Genomic DNA, 18,387 nt, shown 5'->3' with positions numbered 1-18,387 from the left:
TGAGACACGTCTAACTGAGGAAGCAGCAAACTGCTTTGGTCAGTTGATCTCTGCATGCAGAATAGCTCCATTGCTCTCAGATGTGAGGAGTTCTTCCATTAAGAGTCCTGAAAATGTTGAGCAGTATTGGAGTGGGAAGAGGTGTGAGAGGTTCAAATCTTTGAGCATGCAATATTTACAGCTGAATTTCTGCATCATGAGATTTCACAAATAGCTTGGCTTCATGGTAAACAGAAGTCTGTATTTATGGTCCTGAATGGGACAGGAGTAGGGAAGCAAGGTAGTATTCAAGGTGTTTGGGGAAGTTTTGTAACAAACCAGCATCCTATCAGCTGCGGCAAATCCGAGACCATGGACATGTCTGGAGGGTCCTGAGCTGGCATGTGCCCATACTTATATCTCTTGCTGGGCTGTGTAATGAAGCTGAATAGGAGCTCAAAAGTTGCTTCCACTACAGAGCACTATAATCTGTGATGCAGCGGTGTTTTTGCTTAGCTGGAAAGGCTCAGTCACAGTCCTGTGATGGTAATGGTTACGGAGTTTCCCAGAAATTCTGGGGGTTGGCTTTACGCAAGCCACAATAGAAAGCAATTCAGTTCAGTGTACTGGCTGCAGACAGATCAGCTTTGATGCAGGAGGTTTCTCCTCTCATTGGCCTGGCAATGTTCCTGCTTGAATTGGCTAAGGAGGCAAGCAACAGCTCTGGGCTTACAAATCTGGGCTTCAGCCTTCACTGGATGAACAGTCAGATACACCAGACTCTATGTCAATGTTCAGAGTCTTCCAATGTGATGATCAGGATCCCAGCAAAGTTTTCAGCTTAACAGCTGACTCTCCTCTCAAGCAAGCACAAAGCCCAGACAAACACTTCCACAGATAACAAGTACTCCAGGGGTCTGTCCACATGTGAAACTATCTCCAGGCTTCGGGGCCAGCATGAGACATGAGTAGCTAAGAGCACCACTGGCAAGCTCAGGAAACCTTTTCCAGGCACTACCAATATTCTAATAAGGGAATGAGTTGGCTGACTTGGGCTGCCCAGGCAGCAGTGCTCTTGTGGGTCTTTTGTAGCTTCATGTTGGCAACTTGCTTGAACGGGGCTGAGGCTATGCTGCCAGCGTGCTGCCCAGTGGGACAGTGATACTGGAGTCCTCTGGCTTCTGGTGGGATAGCAGACTGTCACCATCTGATGTAGCCAGGGTTCCTTTGTTGGGCTCATTAACACTTATTCAGGGGAGAGCACATTTTTGGAGATAGGCCTGGCTGTCAATCTTGAAAAACTGTCAAAAAGTAAGAACTAGAATTCAGCACTCTCCAGCCCCCTAGGCTGTTCCCTTTCCCACCTGAGACCTGTCATAAAGGAAAGGAATCATCCTTTACTGTAATCGTTTTCCTCAGGGTCCTGGTTACATGTTTTCTGATCATTTTTTACAAAGCTGTTGTAATAACTCTTTATTCCCAGGCTAATTTTAATTATGACCATTTTAACCGCTTAAGTTTATGTTTCTATCAACAGAGACTGCAGCTTAATGGAGAGAATGTAGCTCATATTCATTGTAACTACATTAGTTAGTCACGTGGAAAAGTCATGCCAAGGACACCCCAACACCTGGAATAAAACATGGACTGTCTTTTGACATGATCACAAGTGATGTTCCCCAGGACTCAGTACTTGGGCCAGTTTTGTTTAATGTCTTTATTGATGGTCAGCATAAGGAAATTGAGTGCACCCTTAGTAAATTCACAGATGACACTATGTTGGGCGGGAGTGTTGCTCTGCTGGAGGGCAGGAAGGCTCTGCAGAAGGATCTGGACAGGCTGGATCGATGGGCTGAGGCCAATGGTATGAGATTCAACAAAGCCAAGTGCCAGGTCCTGTATTTGGTCATAACAACCCCATGCAGAGCTCCAGGCTGAGGGCAGAGTGGCTGGAAAGCTGCCTGGCAAAAAAAGGTCCTGGTTGAGAGTCTCAACATGGGCCAGCAGTGTGCCCAGGTGGCCAAGGACACCAATGGTATCCTGGCCTGTATCAGAAAGTGTGTGGCCAGCAGGACCAGGGCAGTGATCGTCCCCCTGTATTCAGCACTGGTGAGGCTGCACCTCCGATCCTGTGTTCAGTTTTGAGCCTCTCACTATAAGAAAGACATTCAGATGCTGAAGTGTGTCCAGAGAAGGGCAACAAAGCTGGTGAAGGGTCTGGAGCACAAGTTTGATGAGGAGCAGCTGAGGGAGCTGGGGTTGTTTAGCCTGGAAAAAAAGAGGCTTAGGGGAGACCTTACCACTCTCTATAGCTACACGAAAGGAGGCTGTAGCCAGGAGGGGATTGGTCTCTTCTCCCAGGTAACAAGCGATAGGACGAGAGATGACCTCAAGTTGCACCAGAGGAGGTTTAGATTGGATATTAGGAAAATTTTTTTCACTGAGTGATCAGGCTTTGCAACAGACTACCCAGGGAAGTGATGGCATTATCATCCATGGAAGCATTCAAAGAATGTGTGACTTTGGCACTTGGGGACATGGTTTAGCTGTGAACATGGCAGTGGTGGGTTAACTTTATGATCTTCAAGATATTTTCCATCCTAAACAATTCTAGGATTCCATGATTCAATAGTTTCAAATGAGAAATAGCACTTCAGACCAGGCAGCTCTCCAACACTACCAGAAAGCATGACACTGACTAAAGTCTCAGGAACTAAGGGAGGAAGGGTTTCTCTTTCCCCACTGCCATAAATTCCATCTCTCTGGGAATAATGTTGCTTGGGAATGTCAGTCAGCACCTATTCTGGCACTGACTTGTGCCTCTCTAATACTTCCCTCCTCCGGAAAACGTATTTCCATCTGCAGCATTATTCTTCTCTTTGTCTGAAGAAATACTTGGAACTGCTGCTATCTCTAACTCTTGATTTATCCTCTCATTTACTAGCACTCTGGCAGACCTCTTAGTTCCTATTCAGCAATGTGAAGCATCTTATTTTTGGAAAATTTTACATTTTATCTCCTCTTCAGGGTCATATTATTTTCCAGAATTGGCAGACTTCTTTTTAAACTTGGTATTTTTTTTCCCCCCGATACTCTGATATAATTAGCACTAAATCAGACACTGAAGGCACTAGAGCAGAAGGCTGAGAAAGGGTTTCCTGATAGTAAAAATATGAAAGGCTGAGATAAAGATACTTCTGCTCCCAATATTCCCTCCTGGAAACTACAAATCCAGCAGATGAGAAGCCATCTGTGTGGATACCTTGTGATGCATTTTAACACTAAAACAGTAATTGAGCTGCACTTCTAGGGCTTCCCTTGCCAGCAGCCATCCCTGGAAATCCCCTGTAGGAGTGAAAGGATAGATAAGGACAGTGCCATGGAAACAGCTGATCCTTTCCTTACCTTTCCTAAATACACTACCAATTGGAAACTAACTTGCAAAAGTCAAACTACTAACCAAATCCATATAAATCTAAACATTTTATGCTCAATTTAAGTGGTGTAGTAATTAAGAACTATGAGAAAATACAGTAAGAAAATGTGAGGTCTTAGTGTTTTTATTCTTTAAAAAAATGCTTTAACACCTCTTTGTGGCGAGATCTTTAATATTAGGTTTGGTGTACACTTTGACACACCTTTATCCTTGTGTTTTAGAAATATTTAAAAAACCAAAAGGCTATACTAATGAAAAAAAAAATCCACTATGTTCTTCTAGAGCAAAGATGAATGCCCAGGAGTGCTGTAACCCTACAACTTTCCAAAGAGAGCAACTGAGAGACTTCTGAACATCATGCAGCAACAAGGATATCAGGGAGAAGCTGCAGCTCCATATTCATGAGTGTCACACAGGTGTGAGTTCAGCAGAAATCAGAAATTTCTGCCTCTTGCAGAAGAGGTATTTTACTGTTTTATCTAATCAAGATAAAACTTCATCTTGCAATCAATGGGCAGTATCTTCTGGTTCAAGCTATTTCTTCCAAGGGATTTAAACTCTAATCTGAGAAAGGAAAATAAAGCCTGTTTCACTACTGCTGAAAAGCTGCCAACCCTTGCTCTAGGTGATTGCTTTGACTGTGTTTGTTTTTCCTGAAGAATACTGGGAAAATATGTAGGTGGGAGAAGGAAGGACTCTTGCTGCGTTCCAATAAATTTTTTGTTCTGTTTAAAAATGGCTTACAAGGTTATTTATCATGTTTTGCCTCTACTCATAATTGAGAATCGTGATCTTACTATGACTAATTTAATTTCATGTTTTGGTGAAGTGGAACAGCCTAACTCTGCCCTGCACATACTCTGGGCAATTCGCCTTCCTCCCTCTTCTGTGGCTGCATTGTCAACATCTTTTGGAGACACCTGGAGTCATCGAGCACCCACAGACTCTCTGGAGCAAAGGTCCAGAAAAACTGCAGAGAATTTCCAGTGAACGCTGAGATCCATAAAGCATTTGGGTATTCTAAGCACACCTGACTCTCTTGATGACCTCTTCCCAAATTTTCCACGCTTTGGAAAATTTAGCCCTCTGTGGGCATTAGCAGAAGCAATAGTCAGCTGAAGTCCGAATGGCTCCTAGACATGTATGACATGACTTCAGAACATGCATGTTAAGGCCCCAGCTCTCAAGAACATTAGGTCAAAGGTTGTGTCAAGTGACTTTAACAGCACCACTTGAACTGTTGACTGCAGGGGCCTGCACACACAATCACATGCAGGACAGGTTTTCTGTAGTCATGTTTTATAGTTCATTCACCTGTGCTGCCATAGACAAAAGCTTGCAGATTCACTCCCACAGACCTTCTTACACTGGTTCAAGATGGATGTGTATCAGCCTGTGAAGTAAGTCAAAGGAAAAAAAAGGGACCATTGATTAAATGAGATTAAAAATAACAAATGCATATCTGTTTGTAGACAAAGACTTGTAGGAGGTAAAACAGTACTATATATGGCTCAAAATGGATTAGGAGTGTCCACACATGATTACCAGTCCCTGCATTAAATGGGCTCAGAGCACCTCTCTAATTAAGCAGGTGCAACTATGGGAAACAGGCCTCGCCATTGTAGAAAAATGTATTGAATCAAGACTAAAAGTAGCAAATGTATGAACACATACTTGAACACACCCCCTTTAGTGGCTTCAGGATTTTTTTTAAAACATTAAAACACTAACTGCTTTCACTTTCTTTAAGAAAACAAATGAGGAAGTCGAATACACAGCCACTACAGCCTGAGTAATGAGGTTGCTCAACTAAACACATCTTTAGGAAGGGCAGATTTTTTTAATTAACAGAATTTAAACCACAATTTACACATGTTGTGGGTGCTAGGTAGGTAGTTATATTAAGCTAACCAGTCTAAAACAATAAATGGTACTTTTTTCCCATTAACTAGCTCTGTTGAACTATACAGGCTTCTAGTCTTATAAATGTTAATTGTTTTGCATGTAAACTGTAATTTTGCAATGGCCAGAGAGATCAGTTCATGTAGATGCAATGACAATGTCAGGTGCTTAGTTCACTTGCATCATACTGTTGAGTACCATCTTAAATGACTTCTTTTTGGGACACTGGAAAAAGAATTAGCTTTTGAAAAAGAAACTCATAATATTAAAGTGTAAAATAAAACATAATGAAGCAAAGTTTTTATAAATGGGTATAAAAGAGTCTGACTATCCAAGTGGTTATTTAGCAACACTGATGATGAATAACATTGTTTATTGTTTTCAGTCTAAAATAACACTGATTATTGTTTTCAGCTTTTATATTTGTCACGTGGTATGAAGAACTGTTTGATTTTTCAGACTGAACAACAAAAGTAGTCCAGAAGTTCACACTCCACTTAAAACAGCATGTCACTTTTGGTGCTTTAAAATGGTTTGTTTGTAGCAAATATATACATATTTGAGTCACAAAAGAAAGGTTACCTTATTAGAACAGTAAAACACAGTGTTTTCCTGGATGATGTGTATAGACATTCATTTCAATGACATGGCACTCATGCTCATCATACAATTGAGCTGCATAAAAAGGTGGCAGCATTAAGAAACTGTCCTCCTGTCTTTGGTTAAAGACTGTTCTTTCATCTTCAAAACGTGTATGTTGACAGACGTGTTACTGTAATACTAATGTTTCTATAATAGTGTTATGCAACCTATTGAATTCTTAATTCAGTAATTCTAAAAGCAGTTTGAAGGGTCAAAACCAAACCTAAGAAAGCAGACATGAAACTATTGACAGAAACCTGCTATTTCTGGCTAAGTATCATATGCTCATCTTTTTGTTTGCATTTTTAAACTTTATGATGATTTCACAATAAAATTAAGGTAGAGTGCCATTGTTTTTCTTGATGGAGCAGAAAGCTCACCAATAATGTTGGCCTTGATCCTGTAAACACTTGTGCAAGGCTTAGCTTTTGTACCATTGACAGTCTCATTGAATTCAAGAGGATTATTTGCATTATGAGTGTTTTGTGCATCACTTGTACTTGCTGTACTTGAGCCACTGCTGTAACATTCATGTTTTGAGGGTCGATAAATTGAAACCAAACGCCCAGTTGCATCATCTTGGTAATGTTCTTCCACTTTACTAACCACGAAGTGGATAGTAGGGCCTTCCTCTCCGCTGCTATCACACTGCAGAGAAAATAGGAATTTTCGCACAATTTACCCCTTTGGGATGTCGTTCTTGACCTAGATCCCCCGCAGGATAACACACAGCCTGCGGTGAAGCCAGGCCTTTCCTTCTGCGCTCTGTAACCCACGGGCAGCGGACAGGCCAGGGCCACGGGGGATGGCACACCCCCTCTGGAAGCTGGGGCGCTTCCCAGGAGAGAGCGTCCCCCCGGGTTAGGTCTGCACAGGCCCCCGGCACCCGCGGGGGCGCAGGGGCGAGGAGAGGACCGGGGAGCCCTGCTCCGCCCGGACCCCGCTCACCCTACGCCCCGCTTTGGCCCGGCACCCCCGGCCTGGGCGCCACCCTCTCCCCTCACGAAACGGGACCCGGGCCGGGCGCGTCCCCGGCCGGCAGCGCCTCAGCGGTGCCGCGGAGCGCGGCGGGACCCACGGCCTGTGGGCCCGGCCCCCAGCGCAGGGCCGCGTCTCCCGCGGGAGGCGGAGGGAGCGCAGCCGAGGGAGCTGCTCCTTCCTCCTTCCTCCTCCCTCTCCTCCCCGTCCCCCTCAGCCTCTCCGGAGGGCCGGGCCGTTCCGGGCAGTGCGGCGGCGCTGCCCCCGCCCCTCGGCGCTGGCGGCCGGGCCGAGCGGCGGCGGGGTCACGGCGGCGGCCGGGTCAGAGGGTAAAGGTTGCTCCCCCAGCATCCTCCGTGCTGGATACTCAGCCATCTTGGATCCGCGGGACAAGAAAATTCATGCGGTGAGTCCGGCCCCGGCCGCCCCTCCCCGGCCCCGCCGCCGACCGGGGCCCCGCCGCCGTCCCGGCCGCGGCCCGATGCGGGAGGCCCGGGCGGCGGCGCGGCCCGCGGCGGGGTTCGGCGGGCCCGGGGCCGCCCCGCCGGGTTTCCGTTTGCTTTTGTCTCCGAGGGGGAGCGGGGGGGACGCGCGGCGCCCGAGCCGGGGGCGCAGCCGCAGGCCCGGCCCGGCCCGCCACCCCCCGCCCTCCTCCGCGGCCGCGGGCAGTGGGGGCCGCCGGGCGCCGCTCCGGGGTCGGGCGAGGCCGCGGCCCAGCGGTGCCCAGGCCCCGCATCCCTGCGGCCGCCGTTGGCAGCTCGCCCCGCGGCCCTCTCGGCCCGCCCGAACGGCTCCTTCCCGCCGCCGCTCCGCCGGCCGCTCCCGGGCCTCCCCCGTCCCTCTGAGCCGGTCCCCGCGGGGCTGCGCGCCCAGCCGGCCCCCGCCCCTGCCTTCCCTGGGCCCGGCGTCGGGGCAGTGGAACCTGCCGCCCACGGCCGGGGCCGCGCCGGCCCCGCGCCTCGCCGAGCTGCCGTGCGGCCTGCGCCGCGGGCCCCGGGCGGAGAACGGCGGTGAGGCGGGGGTGCTGCTGGCTGTCTTTCTTCTGGAAAATATTTTTTTTTAGCCTGCGCCTGTTCCACTCTCTTCCTGGCGGCGGTTAAGGCGGTGTGTAAACAGGTTCTGGTTTTCCCTCGGACGTGTTTGTAAAACAAACTTGAAAGGGACCGAGCGCGGCCGCCAGAGGAAGGAGCCGGCCTTCCCCTGCCCGCCGAGGCGGCGGTGACAAGCTCTGTCGTGAACCTGGCCCGTGCTGGGGGAGGAGGTGGCACAGGGTGACAGGTTAGGGATGAGACAGGGACAGTAGAGTGGTGCGGAAAGGTGCAAGAGTCAGTGCTGGCCATCCAGTTAGTGTATGTGTGCTCCTGGTGAAAACAAGGTACCATCTAATGGGTATTTTCGGTTTTAGGGTGGGCTTGTTTTTGTGAAGTTGCAGGTAACTTTATTTTGGAGGCCCTGTAATGTGGGAAAATGAAAACACGCTTGTGTTAAGTATAGTAGCTTCTGCTGCTGATCCACATCTAACAGAAGCACGTTTTTATTTCTGCTGTCTGTTTTATCAGGCAAAAAGTTGTTTCCAACTTTGCACTCTTTTATCCCCAGGGGAAGATTAGAACTTTCTGTGTCTCCTTCATGTATATATATGTATGTATGTATGTGTGTGTAACTTAGAGTGTGTGCAGGAGACATTCCTGTGTGCCTGCACGGCAGCAACATCTGGTGCTGGTGACTGGCTGCTAGTCTTTACTCTTCAGCTGGGGGAAGGGAGTTTAAGATGATCAAACCTGCTGTCACATTAGTCAGTAAAGACCTTTATGTTCCTGGAAACTTGGATATGTTTCAGACTGTTAAGACTTGTGAAGACCTGCAAGAGCAAAATAATTGTTGAAGTTTATATTGCAATGACATATTTGTTTGGACCTGGGAGAATAGTTGTGTGTGTGTTGATGTACTTTGAGTTCTCTTATAGTGACACCTTAATAGAACGCAACTTGCAAGATTGAGTTTTATGATCTGGAACATGATGTGTCCTATGCCTTTTGCTTTTCTTTTTGCCCCCAAATTCCGCTGTTGTTTATGTTGAGAATTCAGCTGGCATGCTAAACTTCAAGGCGTTGACTGCTTCTGATTTTAGAAAGGGATTTGAATACTCACTATCAAGAGCTGACTGGCTTGACTTGCAAGTGTATTTCCGTTTCACTTTCAGGAAGCTGTTGATAAAGCTAAGAGTGTAGTATTAGATAAACCTTGTCTACACATCTCTTCTAGAAACTTAATATTGCTGTCAAAGCAGTCATTGTTATTGCAACCTGTTCATGTGTAAGTTCTATCAACAAATGAAAGAAAAGCCCTTGGCTAAAATAAAGACCTCGGAAATTTATAAAAAAAAGTAAGTTGAATTCTCTTTAGGACAATCTAATTTTAGAGAATTGTTATTCAGTGGAAAAAATAGGGCAGTGTCCTGAAGCTGGATGCTAAAAACCAGTCCCATAAATGGCTGTTTTCACCTGAAAATCGTGGTCTTTACCTCACTCACTTCATACAAAAATTCCAAGTGCCTGCAGTGATAGATCTCAGAAAGGATTTCTGCTGTATTTCTGAATGCATTTCTGTTTAGATAGAGATTTGCTTTGAAATTAGAAACATTATTTCTTTTTTAGCCTCTACTGTAGCTTTCTTAAAAATTACACTAATTTTCATGTTGGTGCAAGGTCTGTCATACAGTAATTGCAAAGTTGTAACCTCATTGCAGCTTTAAAGCAGCCTTGTGTCATAACTTTGTTTATTCAGAAATGTTTTCCACCTCCTTCTTTTTATTGACTCAAGAAGTGAATAGAACTTAAAAATACACCATAGTTGAATTAAAATAGAGGTTTCTTGCACCTAGCTATCTGTCTTGATCTGGAAACTGAAGAGAAGCATTGAATGGCTTGTTTTCCTATGAGGTAGCGTAGAAAGTGCACCAAGTACAGAATTTTGTTCTAAAGGAAGTAGACCCTTGTATTTAACTTTTTAAAATTATGTCTTCCCTTAAAGCTATAATTTGACTGAATACAGATTTTTTAAAAGGCACCTTAAAAAATATGTTCCCAAAGGAAAAAAAAAATAAATTCTTAAATTCTTGGCAGAATACTTGCTGTATTTGTTGTGTGTGTTTCTAAATGTTAGCTTAAATGAAAGCCCTATGCCAGTTTCTATAGTAGTTAGTCAAACTAACATTTTTTTACCATAGATTTAAACGATTGTTCTCTAAGTGATACAGTTTTTCTCATTTTGAAAATTATTATTAATACAGTGTATGTTTGGATTTCAGCATTTGCTGTCAAAAGCTTAGAAGTTCCATTTAGGTTAACTTTGCTTCATCTGGGCTTTTGAGATATAAATAAGTAAAAAAATGTAAGTAAACATTCTGCTATACAAACTAATATTTTTGCTTGAAATTTATCCTGATGTCTCAGATGCACTGAGATGAGCAATTCAATACAGCCTGTTTCAGTTGTGTTTCCTGAATCACTGGCGTTTTTTTTTTTTGTTTTTCTTTGCAGATGTGCTTTAGCACATAGGTGCTGTGTTTGTGTGTGTTGGTTGGTCTCCTGACTGGGGTTCCTGTAAAAGCATTTGAACACTTGAAATTTTGTGTGTAGTCTCATTGACTTCAAAGCACCGATACTCATATGTTAACTTTTTGCTTGAGAGTTTTCATGATGGATGCTGTATGTTGACAGCTAACTCTGCTTTTATTGAGCATTATAACAGCGTAGGAAGAATTGTGTCAAATGAAAATACAGTAGGATATTTTAAATTGTCCTTATGGAATTATTTTGGTTTCGGGGCAGGTGTGTGTATACGAGACATGGTGTGTGCTGATCAGCAAGAGATTTTTACATAGGATTGAAAATCTTTGCATTTGTATCCGTAAAAATGAAAAAAAAGAAAAAAGCAACCCCCCAAAACCTCAACCATAAAATGTTCAGATCGCCCAAAGATGTAACTGAGACCCTGTAATTTGTCTTGAGGTAGCATTGGTTATCAGTGGCGTTAGAGAAAATATGTGCATTATTCTTTACCCTTGACTTGGTTGCTCTGCCATCTGATTGTTCTTTGCAGTGGTAATATGTTTAATTTTACAACTCTCTACATTTCCTATGAGAATTCCTTTCAGATTAGGTTGGTAGGTTAAAAATTTGATTATAATGAAGACCTTTTTCAGACACATCCTTCTCTTGTTGAATTGCAATGCAAGAGTTGTTGACCAGAAATTTAGTAGTAAGTAAACAATTGTTTCTTCCTGTTTTCATTTTGATTTGGGATAATTCTTGGGGGGGGTATTTTTAACTATCATTTTATGCACTTGAGGTGGATCAATGATGTTTGAATACAGTTGGCTGAGGTCAAGTTATTTGTCAAAAGGTATAGTTTATTTAAACTGAAAACTAGTATAACATGCTGCTGTGTTTGTGGTACATAAAATGGAAACTCCAACTTTGCATTACTCGTGCTGAGCAGGCAGTAATCCAATGGGTTGAGTTGGATTGTGCTTTCTGTCATTCTGAGTTACATACTGAAGTGGTGGTTAAGTCATTTAACCAATTTATAGCCAAGTTCTAGTCTGTAGCAAGAGGATAATGGTTTCCTGTGTTTTACTCGTATGGTTCAAGGCTTCTGTGGAACTAGGTACCAGTAGCAGTTCAGGTATATAGTTAGGGAAAACAATATTAAAACCCCTGAAATGGCCAAAATAGCAATTGGGTTGTTTGTCCTTATGTGTTTCAGAATAGCACGTCCACAACATTTTCATTACAATCTAAATATGTCTGCATTTGGAAACAATAGCAAGGAGTTTCCAGGCACCAAAAAGTATCAGTAGGACTAATTACGGCCAACTATTTTGAGTTATAAAATGTTCATGTTTAGATTTGTAGTCAGCTTCTTGGCAAACAAGTTTTTTTAAGGCTGTCTCTGTAACAAAGGCAATGATAATGTAATATCATATATTATCTTTTCTGTCAAAGGGTTGTAGGACGATGCTTGTCCTGGTGTAAAAAGAATAACTAATGCTTCCGTCACTGGACTGTGTACCTGTCATGCAGTCCATATGACTGTGTGAGTTTTTGCTTTGAGCTTCACTGGAACAGTACTTTTCCCCTTCCAGCCTACTAAAACCTTGCATTGTTTGTGGTAGAATGACTATTCCTTGTATTTTTAATGCATTTTTTGTTTTAATTGCGAAAACTATTTGTGCAAAGGAAATGTTGCCAGAGAATTATAATGATGGAAAAAAGGTCTGCCAACCTTCTTTCTGTTGCTCTACTGTGAAGGGGACTTGTTTGGGTATATACTTGGAGCCTTTTACCATTCAGTAGGGATGAGATTTGTGAGAAAGTACTTGTTGCATATAAATATTTATTTTTTGAGAAAGGTATGAAGCAGGAAAATAGCTGTGAAGCAGGTATTATATGTAAAGACTAAGTAGGTTAAAAAAAATGTATGGAAGAAGGTCTTCCCTCTTCTTGAGTATTTCTACCAAGTGTTGTGATGTGGAGAAGTGGGAATTGGAAAGGTTTTCAAAAAGAAATCAGCTGTATGCAGTGTCAACTTTTGAAAGACTAATGAGATGGTGAGCAATTCTGAATGTTAAAGTACCTTGCAATATGGTGTCCACCTGTAAAACTGTTTGACGTAAAAAATCTTTTTTATGAGATGTTTGATTACTTTGTGTCAGTACTGCTCTTGATACTTCACTGTGTGGTGTACCTTTTCCAACATGCCAAAAGCACCATCATAAAGTGGAAGGGTACCTTATGTTGAAATCTTAATTTTTGGATTATTTTCTGGATGTGGATGCACATTTCTAGTAAGTTGATCAAGATCAGATTGATTGAGATCAGCAATGCACATGAGAATAAGTCAGTATTACTTTTTATTTCATGGTGCAAACTGAAGTAAATTCAGGTTCCTTTGCTACTGTGATATGGAGTTAATTTTTATTTTTTTTTTTAGGAAACTTTGGCATTTTCAGGATGATACGTTTTGGACAGTAAATACTTATTTTCTTTCCCCCCCAGTTTCATGAAAGTTCAGTTAGGTAAGAACATAAATGCTGTGAGACATTTGTGATGAAACAGGGAATATCCAAATTTCTTGCAAGGATAAAGTATAGTTTTCAAGAAATCACTGCTCTTCTGAACTTTCCTTATCTCAGGTCAGTGCATATTGTGAGTACCAGCAGAATATGCTTGATGGCAAGTAGTATTATCATAGCAGTTTAATTAGGAATTTGCAAACTGTTGATATTATCTGTAATCCAAATCTTTTAATTGTTTCCAAAAGATATAGAACTAGCTTAAATGACTTCTTTTTTAAAGCATCTGGCAGTTCTTTTGCGGTCCTCAGTGTAGATTCATTTCAGACTAGTCTGAATTAGTTTATATAGCGAAGTTTGACAGGTCTTGAAAACTGGGAAGGCCAAGTGTGGGTCTGGTTGGTAACCAGGAGTGTCTCACCGAGAGGAGGCATCTTTAACTGCCCCTGAATTGTGCATTCCAGTGTTCAGCTGCTGGGCCTTTCTGTACTAGTGAACACCTGCATCTGCAGAGTCCATTTATTAAAACAAAATAATTTTGAGAAGTGTATTTTAAAACTCAGTAGGCTAAAGGTAATCCATAGGCCCTGCTGTACTTAGGAGAGAGCCTTAGGAGGAATAACATAGGCCGCAAATGAATAAACGGTGGTAGTAAAATCTGTTGATAGTAGAATGTGCTTAATGGATTGTTCTGTGTTTGTAACTACAAGAAATAAAATAATTTAAAGTAGGTCAAGTATACACAGGTAACCCAGATTTTCAGTTAATTCAAAAGTTAAGCATTTAACTGAATTTATACTTTATATAGACATGTTTATATATGGAAACTTAAATCAGAAAGAGAAGTTAAGATTCAAATTATGGTCCTACAGACCTTATGAAATTGTGTCTAGGTAGAGGAAGGAAGTTCAAATTGGTGTGCACTCTTGGAAAAGGAATAGTGAGACCTCATCCACTATGTGTTCTGGAGGATGGCAGCTGGTCGGGCATCCTGTAAGCACATGCAGACTTCCAGAATTTGTGTGCCATAACTCTCTTTTCCCTGGGGTGGGGGGAAGGTCATGAAGAGACGTGGAAAAAAAGGAAGTTGAGGGTTATCGTGATTTAAGTATTAAGGAACAGAAGAACTAATCTGTAAGAAACTAATTTTTATTAGTTCTGCTGCTCATAGAAAAGAATATGTCTTTATGATTAGTAGTTTGTGTTTTGGTTTGGTTTTTCTTTATCTAATGAATGTAAATTAACTTTCATAGTCTCAGATGGTTCAGTATTTTTTGGGACTGTCAGGAGAGAACTCCAATCTGAATCAAATTTGATATTCTGCTCCAACTGAGCAGTTGTTCTTTGTGCATATTGATGTAACTGTCCAAGGCTCTGCAACAGATTCCAGTGAGGTACTTAATTTTGTAATGTGCTTCTAAAAATAAGTGCATAGTCTTATGTAACACATCTTGTATTGTTAGCACCTAGAGGCTTCATCCCCACTGGTATGAAGCAGAGCACATCCTACGTAATTTTTGATTGTGGGTATTTACATCCGAAATATTTTCCCTGTCAATGTCTATGGCCAAAGAGTAGCTTTGCTTATCTTTTAGGAGTATCAAATATTTCGTTTGCATGGTTAGGTATGTTACTCCTCTGCATATCTGAACAAAACAACAGTTTTTATATAGTTCAGCAGACATTTGTTTCTCTAAAGAAGTCCCAGGGATTCCTGCTCACAGGTATGTGCGCTTCCTCAGAGACCTCTCACTTAATTTGGCTCTGTAACTGTAAGAGTTCTGTAAGTCTGTGGATGCTGCAGACATGAAAACGAGATGTTAATCATATTAATGCAGCTTTGAGGGCAAACTTGAAATCTCCTAGAAAATAAACCTCACTATTTTTTCAGCACTTTAGGTGACATTTATGATCAAATTATACTGTTCTGCTAGTTTCTGTACACCACTTGCTGTAGTCTTAGCAATGTTTTGATCTCTTTAATGTGGTTTTTCTCATGCTTTTTGAATTCAGGCTGCAAATAACGTGTTAAATGATAGTATGCATCATGTTTTGCTGATAGGATGATACCTGTACAGAACAAGCTTGTCATGTGTACATAATTTAAGGGTCAGAAATTGAATTTATCGAGAATTATAGCTTTATTATGGAGGAACTGGGTTCTCATTTTTCACCACTTCTTGAAGTAGGTGCTATATTTCTATGTTAGAAGCACAGCTGAAATTTCTGAGTAGAGGACTGAAAGTTCATCTCGAACTCTGAGGCCAGAACAGAGACAACTGTTGTTTATTCTATTACTGTCCTTCTAAAAGTTAATTTTCTATAGTGTTGTTTACTGACATCCCAAGTCCTTCACTCTACAAGGTCCTTTTCTTTCCCTGAGGAATCTGGTAGTTCAGTGAAGAATGATTTCAAAGGTATCTATGGTCTGAAGAAATAGATACTAAAAAAACAGGTAGTCCCTTCATTAGGTTGCAGCTTTAACAATAAACGAGATTTTTGTAGATGCTTTCTAATGATTGTTTTATCTGAACAATTCAAATAATTTAATTTTTAGCAGTGTCTAGGTAAGGTATCCATAACTTTGGGACAGGGGAAGTACTGTCAGCCCTCAGACTTCCTTGTCGACCGTAGAGGTAATCTAGAAAGATTGAAAAAGTTGTAAAACTTGGTATTTATGACATCAGAAGCCCATGCTTCAATGTGAGGGTTACCCTTGGCGAAGTATGGGTTACCTTTGTCCTTCCTGAGGCCAAACAGTGTATATACATATTCAGGTAGTTAGATATGTGCCATTTCTACATGGAGAGGCTTTGTTTCTAGCTTGGATTTGGGTTGTTCTGTGGGAGAGTGGGCAACAACAGTTTCTGTAAGGCCTGTCATCCTGTACCTTCTTCCTTTGGTTGTGCATGTTAAGAAACCCTTTTGACCCAGCTTACGTATTGGGAGGGGAAGTCACAAAGCAATGCACCACCCTTCCTGGAGGCCTGTGGATACCATCCCCTTATGCTGGTGATGTGGAGACCATCCCTCCGGTTCTTGGTGAACTGCTGACTGTGCCTGTGAGGGAAGAGAGGAGGATATCTAACACAAAATCGTTGTTTCTTAGCTTTGCCTTGTGCCTAGAAGCATTTTGCATTTTCCTCAATTCTGGGCTCTCCAGAAGGAGCCCTGGGACATAGCTGGAGCACTGTAGCTCTGGAGGAAGGAAGGAAATTCATTTGCTGGCCCTGCAGGGCTCCTGAGTGCCATGTTCTTTGTGTAGAAAGGCCAAGACTGTACCCTAGCCACCCTAGAGCAGGCATGCACCTTTGGTAGGCAATCAAGGAGCAGGAGAGCAAGGGTGGGGCAAGCATCCCAGAGGAGAAGAGCCTATGCAGGCCAGGCCATGTTATTCTGTGCCTGGTGTGTCAGCTTGGGCTTAGCCTGTCACCCAGTACTGTGCTTGTAGAGAAGAAATGCAGTGTTTTTATAAGCAAATATGTTCTTCTGTTCTGTTTGGTATTTATTTCCTCTTTTTCTAGAGTAGGAGTCCTGGGAGCCAAACGCAAGAATAACACATTGGTTGTGTATTTCATTTTTTGTGTGCCCAGTCTTCTTTTTTATGAGTGTATCCCACGGTTTCCTCACCACAGCTATCTGTTGTCTGTCTGTCTGCTGGCAAGAGAAGATTGCTAATGTGAAGGAGGCCCTGGCAGTTGGCATTTTATCACCGAGCCTTCCTGGCTTGGTTTGAGCAGGGCTGTGTCAGGAAACTGTTGGTTTCACTACGTTCATGGGGGGTTGTTAGGAGAGGGGAGTTTTGTGAAAAGAATTTCCCATTTATTTTTGTGTGAAGAATCAGTACACACTTTTTACTTTAAATACTTAATTGTCCTGTTAATATAATTAAACTTTGTGAAGTTAGTGTTTATCCTGCACTCATTGTATAACTTGCTATTTATGAGAAGTTTTAGATTTTTGTGGAAGATGGTATAATGCGCCCTTTCCTGTCTAATGAAGCAAAACTTTGAAATTTTACGTGAGGGTTATTCAAAATCTGCCTTTTTGACGTGCAGCTTATAGAATGAATGGATAGTCTTTTATTGACTAGCACAGGGTCAGAATGAGCTCACATCCCTCTAATGTTGCCCTTGACATGGCACTCTGTAAAACTGTGAGTACGTTTTGATCCTTCTGAGGTATGATATTTTGGTTATGAACGTATTTTCTGTGAAAACCTTTAGTCAGTAATAATTGTAGTGACACTTATCTGCTACTGTTTTTACTGGAAAAGCAAAAAGTGTATAAAAACTCCAAGGGAATGATAGATTTTGCTTTGAAGGTAAGCTTCTGAAATTGTTATGCATGAAGAACATGTAAAATAATCCAGTTGTCAGGGTTAAACTAATACTGAAACAAGAAAAAAAAATTGAAAATGGTCTTGCTTAATTAGTTGCCCTCATGCTATGTAGTATCAAACCCAGAAGACACACCAAATTCTACCTTGGTTTGCAAAAGAAAGTTCCCTTTGGTGGTGTGTTTTTTCTCTCTGAATGCAGCTACCACGGTTCTGCTCAAGTTATACTTTTTTTTCTTTTTTTTTCCTTTCCTCTGTATTTTTGTCTCAGAGGTAAGACTCCAGTGGTGTCACAGTAAGGGTGCTATCTTGGAATAAGATGGACAGCTGCTGATAGAGTGGGTTTGGGTTCTCCACAAGGCCTTATCATTCACTGGAAACCTCACCAGGTCCTGCTCCTGTCAGGAGTCTGACCTCTGTGGAAACTCTCAAACTGGCAAAATAAAATCAGCAAAAAATCAGAACTACGAATGGCTAGATTACTAATGGAAATATGTCCCTTGAGTAAGAATGAGACTCCTAGTGATACCTTGTAATTACACATCTGTTATGAGAAACTAATTTAAATTTGAGGTTGATGTATGCAGTGATAGTGATAGAAATCTATGCAACACTGGTGAGATGATCATATTCTTGCCCATAATCATTCCTCTGTAATATCAAATAGGTTATAAAATTTTAGCTATTAAAAGTTTAAAATTTTTTTCACTTACTGTGAGAAGCTTTTAGTTGGGTTAGTATATAAACCTAGAGAAGAGCAGCTATGTTCCATCAAATGGTGAAGACTTTCCCAGTGTTAATATAGGCACGTGATGCTGAGAACTTCAGTTTTATCTGAAGACAGGGGTTTAGATAGATGCAAGGCACTTAAGATAGCTTTTTTTGTCTCCTGTACTCCCAGAATGCCTCTCTTTTTCTACCTTATGTATTCATATGATTTGTTGGGTAGTTTGGGGTTTTTTGTCCCTGTGCTTTTCTTACTCTTTCATCACTTGTTTTTGCTGAGTTTCATTTCTTCCCCAACAATTTATT

General features: G+C 42.1%; 1 protein-coding gene and 1 long non-coding RNA gene across 6 annotated transcripts in view; one reads left to right on the top strand and one right to left on the bottom strand.

Moving 5' to 3' along the window:
* Positions 1-3,562: 3,562 nt before the first annotated feature.
* On the bottom strand, positions 3,563-6,950 carry LOC108500809. Of its 2 annotated transcripts, none has more exons than XR_001876008.1 (3): positions 6,566-6,950; positions 4,730-4,808; positions 3,563-3,979 (listed from the first exon to the last, which is right to left on the bottom strand). It is a non-coding gene; the product is annotated as an uncharacterized LOC108500809 (long non-coding RNA). The 2 variants fall into 2 exon arrangements; XR_001876007.1 differs by having other exon boundaries at positions 6,642-6,950.
* Positions 6,951-7,132: 182 nt separating this feature from the next.
* CNOT2 (CCR4-NOT transcription complex subunit 2) overlaps positions 7,133-18,387 on the top strand; it is an 80,816-nt gene continuing 69,561 nt past the window's right edge. For 3 of the 4 annotated variants that reach the window (XM_017822169.1, XM_017822164.1, XM_017822166.1), the window contains exon 1: positions 7,246-7,343. The gene's annotated coding sequence lies outside the window, so the exon portion shown is untranslated. Of the gene's footprint in view, positions 7,344-18,387 lie in introns of all 4 variants that reach the window. The other variant, XM_017822170.1, reaches the window with a different exon arrangement.

This window comes from Lepidothrix coronata, unplaced genomic scaffold, assembly GCF_001604755.1.
Source record: "Lepidothrix coronata isolate B3197 unplaced genomic scaffold, Lepidothrix_coronata-1.0 Scaffold95, whole genome shotgun sequence".
Classification (NCBI taxonomy): Eukaryota; Metazoa; Chordata; class Aves; order Passeriformes; family Pipridae; genus Lepidothrix; species Lepidothrix coronata.
This window is presented reverse-complemented; position numbering and strand designations above follow the sequence as displayed.